This window comes from Dermacentor silvarum, chromosome 5 (assembly GCF_013339745.2).
Source record: "Dermacentor silvarum isolate Dsil-2018 chromosome 5, BIME_Dsil_1.4, whole genome shotgun sequence".
Classification (NCBI taxonomy): domain Eukaryota; kingdom Metazoa; phylum Arthropoda; class Arachnida; order Ixodida; family Ixodidae; genus Dermacentor; species Dermacentor silvarum.
The window spans coordinates 60,225,691-60,231,206 of NC_051158.1; positions in this window are offsets into that span (position 1 = coordinate 60,225,691).

Genomic DNA, 5,516 nt, shown 5'->3' on the forward strand with positions numbered 1-5,516 from the left:
CTACCCCTCCGTCTTCTTCTCTTGTTCTGCTGGGCACAAGTTCGCCCAATAATCCGGTGAAGGGAACACGCCCCACGAAAGAACTTTTCTACAGCTAACTTGATTGTTATAAAAATGGGAGGACGCGTTTAGGAGAATAATACTATAGCACCAGGCGCCAACTTTTTTTGCACTAGAAGAATTTTATTGCGATAGCAATTATATGGACACTCCAGGCGCACTTCTGCCGTAGTCGTCGGCGTCGCCGTGATGTTCTGTATAAAGTCCAAGGACGATAACACCGTCACCGCGCGCAGCATGCTTTATGTGCGAGTGAAAGCGTGCGAGGGGAGCCGAAGAGCGGGGCTCAATCTCGCATGCGCAAGGAAGGAAAACGGGGAGGAAGCGCACCGTCTTCCGTCGTGCGCAAGGCACCGGCGGGAGTAGGGCGGTGTTGTACTCCTGCCGCAACTACGTATTGCCCGGCCGCGCGTAGTCACCGTGGGCTCTGTATTCAAAGTGAACTGCGTTGGGGACAGAGTACAGGTGCACCGACGGCTCATGCATTTGTGCGTGCTGTGTTCTCGCCGCTCAGATTGCTTTGGAGCGATAGACAGCACGAAGGTCACTTGGTTCGCTGCTGCATGCCGTGCATGCCTCACGCCAGTGTTTTGACAGCGAGTATCCGAGGTCATCGAGTGTGATGTGCTCATGTTTGCCTGTGCGCGCTGACACCAAGCTTGTTAATGTAGTTAGTGCGCGAATTTTCACAAGTTTATACGTACCATAAAACTTCTTTACGTGCTTCGTATAGATGTCTAACAATTTGGCATCGCAATAGATACTTCGCCTCTCGGGCGAAACTGCGATTTTTGGAATTTTAAATGTTGAAGTGATTATAGTTAGTCGCAAAAAATTATGGCTCTAAATTGACAATAAATATGAAATTGTTGCGCATAATATATGACAACGTAGGTTCAAATATGCGACTGTACCGCTGTTTTGTCCAATTTCTGCAGTTTCTACTTTAAAAAAAAACATTGCATAATTCGCTACATCAGGAATCGAGCTTGCACCTTACCGCCGAAATTTCAATTTTCTTAAAACCAATTTTGTTATGTAAAACTTTGAGCCCATTGCTGCATTCTGCATAAATTTGTACCCCAGTGAGCAGCCTACCAATATGTCTTCTTTTCTTATACAAGAACAATAGTTTTTGCAATGTCGAGCTTCTGCGACAAAAATGCAAACTGAGAAAAACGGTTCCAAAAGTTCGGAAGCGCGTCATGTTATTCAAATTATATCTATCGCAATAAAAATTATCCTCGCAGCATAGGCTGGGCCTCCTTCAATTCGGCTTTGTTCTTTGGCAATAGCTGCAATCATTCTTTTCCTCCGAGCCATTTTTTAGCTGTCAAATGCCCTGGCTTTAACTTTTTGGTGCTGGAGCTTCTGAGCACTGCCTGGTGAAAATTGCAGAGCGATTACATAACCAGAGCACAAGAAAGCCAAACAAGCTCTTGCAAGGCGCAGCTTCGGTGCGAGCGAAATGAGCACTAATAACCGAATAAAATGCGCGCTAAGAGATACGGTGTGAAATGGATCCTTGGCGATGTGGCGCGAAAACATTGCAGCACCTATATCAAAAAAGGAAAAAAAAAGCAGCTTCGTTGCCTTCTTTTCTCGCTGTGCATGATTCCTGTCACTGCGAGCATCAGTCAAGCGTGGTATTCCTCCTTTCCCCCTGCATCTGCGTACGAGTTAACCGCGGCGAGTCCGCGACCACAGCGAAAGTTGCCGGAAATCAGGACATTCTCGATCGCGCAGAGACACCGGCTTTTGAAAAACGCTATTTTGAGCATCTATACTGCGCCGATGGGGATAAAATGTTTTGGCACATTCTCAGACAGTAAAGGAGCCTGAGACAGCTACGACAAGAACCTGAGACAGGTCCTTTGGGCGAAAATCACTAATTCCCGTCTCTCCTATAAATTGGTAACGCACAGTTTTGCCGTTGAATTAGTTCACGCGTCATAAAGCCCAATTAGGTGCCTTAATTGTGACAGTAAGCTGTGGCGTTAAATTTGGTCACCCGATATTGCGCACATATATTGTACTCGTGGCAACAGACATTGGACTTACTCGGCAATTGATCGACATTAATACTATTGTGCATTTTAAGCGTAAATGTAGTTACAACATAGTGTTAAATTATTGTTGACCAATTTTATAGTGGCAATGCGCAGAACGACGTGCACTTAAGCTATTTTAAAAACATTTATAATCGGTGCGAATGTTATTACTATCTCTTAGCCCCTTCAATGCGCGGTCAAATAGCTGGGGCAATCCAATAGCTCATCAACTGTAATTAGTTACACAACTCCAATTAACGTATTTATTAGAACAAAGGCCCACACCTTTTTTTTCGGAAGTTCGAACTAAAATAACTTATCGACCTATATTCGTGACGAGATGTTGTCGACCAATATTCATGGACAAAGCTAGCCAAGGAGCGAGCCAAAACGCACCGTCCGTCATGCCTGCTGGAAGCCAGTACGGAGATTATCCGGTCTGGTGTTTAGCAATGCTGCATATCGAACGCTCTCGATAGCAACAATAAACAGGTGCCTATAACGCCGGCGAAGCTTCTTCGAAGACGACTGCTGCGGCCTCTCCGACGAGGACATCCTTGTGGCATCGACTAGTGAAGTTTCGTCGCTGAGATTACGGTAAATAAAGGTTTTTCTTGTTCAAAGTTGATCGTTCTTAAAAATACTATGATCGCCCTATATTCTAATATATATATATATATATATATATATATATATATATATATATTATTTCTGGGGGAGTTGAATGTATAGGGGCCGATCTATATTCCTCTTGGACCTAAATTTGAGTTAACACCGTAGTCGATCTAGCGCTCGGTTTCAACAAGTATTGCAGACGGGCTCCGCGTGAGCTCGGAAGTATTCACACAATTTCAAAGCGTCATTTTTTTGTTAAGATGTTTGTTGTCACCGTATTGAAATATGAACATCTTTCAGCTCGGATTTCAAAACTGGGAGCACGAAGGGAGCCTGAAGCACTGCCCACGTGATGCTTCACGCCGCCTTTGGCTTGTTCATGGTCAGTAAGTTCGCCGCGTGGACTTGCTCCTTATTTTCCTATTTCGCGAAGCTAATCTGTCGGTATCCCGCTATCACTTCCACTACTTCCGCTCGAGGACAGGGGACGTATTCTGTGACGATCGCCTCGGCAATACTATCGCTTTCGCGGGACGTAGTAGTCAACCAGCCAATCCGCGCACGCCTGAGGGCGATACTGTTGCCTAGGCTATAGTATCGCCGGAAGTGATCGTCGCCGAATGCGTCCCCTGATTGAGCGCCCGCGCAATTCAGCGCAGTGAGCTGGTCTTCGTCACGACAGCAACGATAATAACATGGGCAGCACTTATGACGTTGTTAACGCGTCCTACTACAGAATCGAAGTAAACGAGGTCGATTTTTGTCGACGAACATCTAAACAACAGATATTCTTTCCGAAATGGCGTAAATTGTTCTTGCCTACCACTGCATCCTTCTGCAATGCTGCTTTTGCAATGTGGGCGCTAAAACAATTAATTAAGAAGTTAATTAACAATTTTTTGTTAATTAGTGATCTAACTACGAAGGATGCTCGACCATCCTGTCCCGTGTGCTGAAGGCATCAATAGTGAACAAGGATATTAGCGTCGGTTATATGTTAGTGTAAAAAAATTGGCTGTGCTTTAGCTCTGGTTAAACCTAGTCGAGTAGCAATAACTACAGACCCCCGGCTGCGCTTAGGTTTCCCTTGTAGTTAGACATGTTATTAAACTTAGTGGTTTCCCACTAGATTAAGAAAGGAAAGACGTTGTGGTCAGCCAACAGGTAAACCCAACGGCAGGAGCGGTGGCGGCGCGTCGACCGCGACGAGGCGAGTTGCCGGAGAATCGAGGCCCGTGGTGTGACGTCACAGTGCGGCCACGGCTCAAAGTGCTGCGACGGCACAGAGGCGAAACCTGGAGTAATGTAGCTATCGCTACAAAAAAAAAAAAAAAAAAAGAAAAGAAAGCTGTCAGCCCTTCTACTGGGGTGGAGATGGAAGACCAGCGAAGCTGTACGATGGTGGGAATTTGGTATTTACAGTTACGACTATTAAGCTGTGATTGTGTTATTGGTTATTTGAACTATTAAAGAATAAGAAATATATATGATTCGGTGGTTTTCATTTATTTAGTGACCACAGGGACCATGGCCTTATGCTCGCTACGGTACACCGCCATAGGATGTACGGCAAAGGTTGGCACGTTCTTCATAAACACGTCACCAACGCCGCGCCCGTTCGCTGCGAACGCGGAAAAAACGCCGCCGCCGTCGACAGCAGTTGTGCGCGTTGTTTGTGTGACCGCACACAACCGCTGTCAATACGCTGCCTACGTTACGGAACGGCTGAACGTCGTTCTCGACACAGAGGCGGGCGAGAGCCCAGAGAGAGTCGCCGGAGCAGGCGGCAGAGCCGGGTAGGGCTGCGCGCATGCGCCGCAGTGGGAGAGCGCGCACGCACACGCACTGTCTAGGGTGCCTCGATGGGCTCCTCGGCAACCGCTCCCTTCCACTAAGGAAGTTGCGTTTGCTCTCTGCCGTGCGTTTGCTCCCCGTGAAAGCGCATGTCCCTCGCCGTCGTGCGCTTTCACTCACACATAACTCGCGTTTGCTCTCCGCCGTACGTTCGATCCCCACAACAGCGCACGTCCCTCGCCCTCGCGCGCTTTCACTCGCACATACAGCATACGGCCAATGACAGTTTTTTTTTCTATTGCCAGGTGCGACCATCGAAGATTGAGGCCTTAACAGCTTCGTTGTAAAATGTGTTTCCGTTGTAATACATACCGCGGTGTGTCAGATACTGTCGAATTTAACCCTTTAACGAGTAGATATCGTAGCTCTATCAAAACTTGCGGCACAATCCATCTCACGATGACTGTCCATGATAATGTGTTAGCATTAAAACAATATAGCCGCACAACATAGTGCCACCGTCGAAACGAGTTTCATATGAGGCCTGTGCAGCAGCGTGACTCCCTTTTAGGGCTTTTATGACAACACCTGGCACCTTCAAGCGCCGCCGCCGCGAAGGCTGGGGTGGGGTTTGAACTGCAGGGCGCACAGTTGCGTGGCGAGCGCTGAGAAACACGTCATGCGGCAAAGGGGCTGCTTTGTCGCCCGACCTACTGGAACTACAGACCTGCACAGATGTCCGGTTTCTATGGGAGCAGTTTGCGCCCACGTTCGTTCAACCGGTGGCCATAGGTGGCGCTTTTATAACCTGTTACTTATAGCCTGCAAGGCAAAGGAGATAAGGATAAGACGAGCTCGTACAGGCCAGTTACAGTAACGTCGGTGATATATAGAATGCAATGCAAGCCATAAAATTAGAACTGTCGAAGTGGGTGGAGGAAACGGTGTATTGGGGGAACTACAGAATGGGTTCAGGCCAGGCAGACGCTTAGAAAC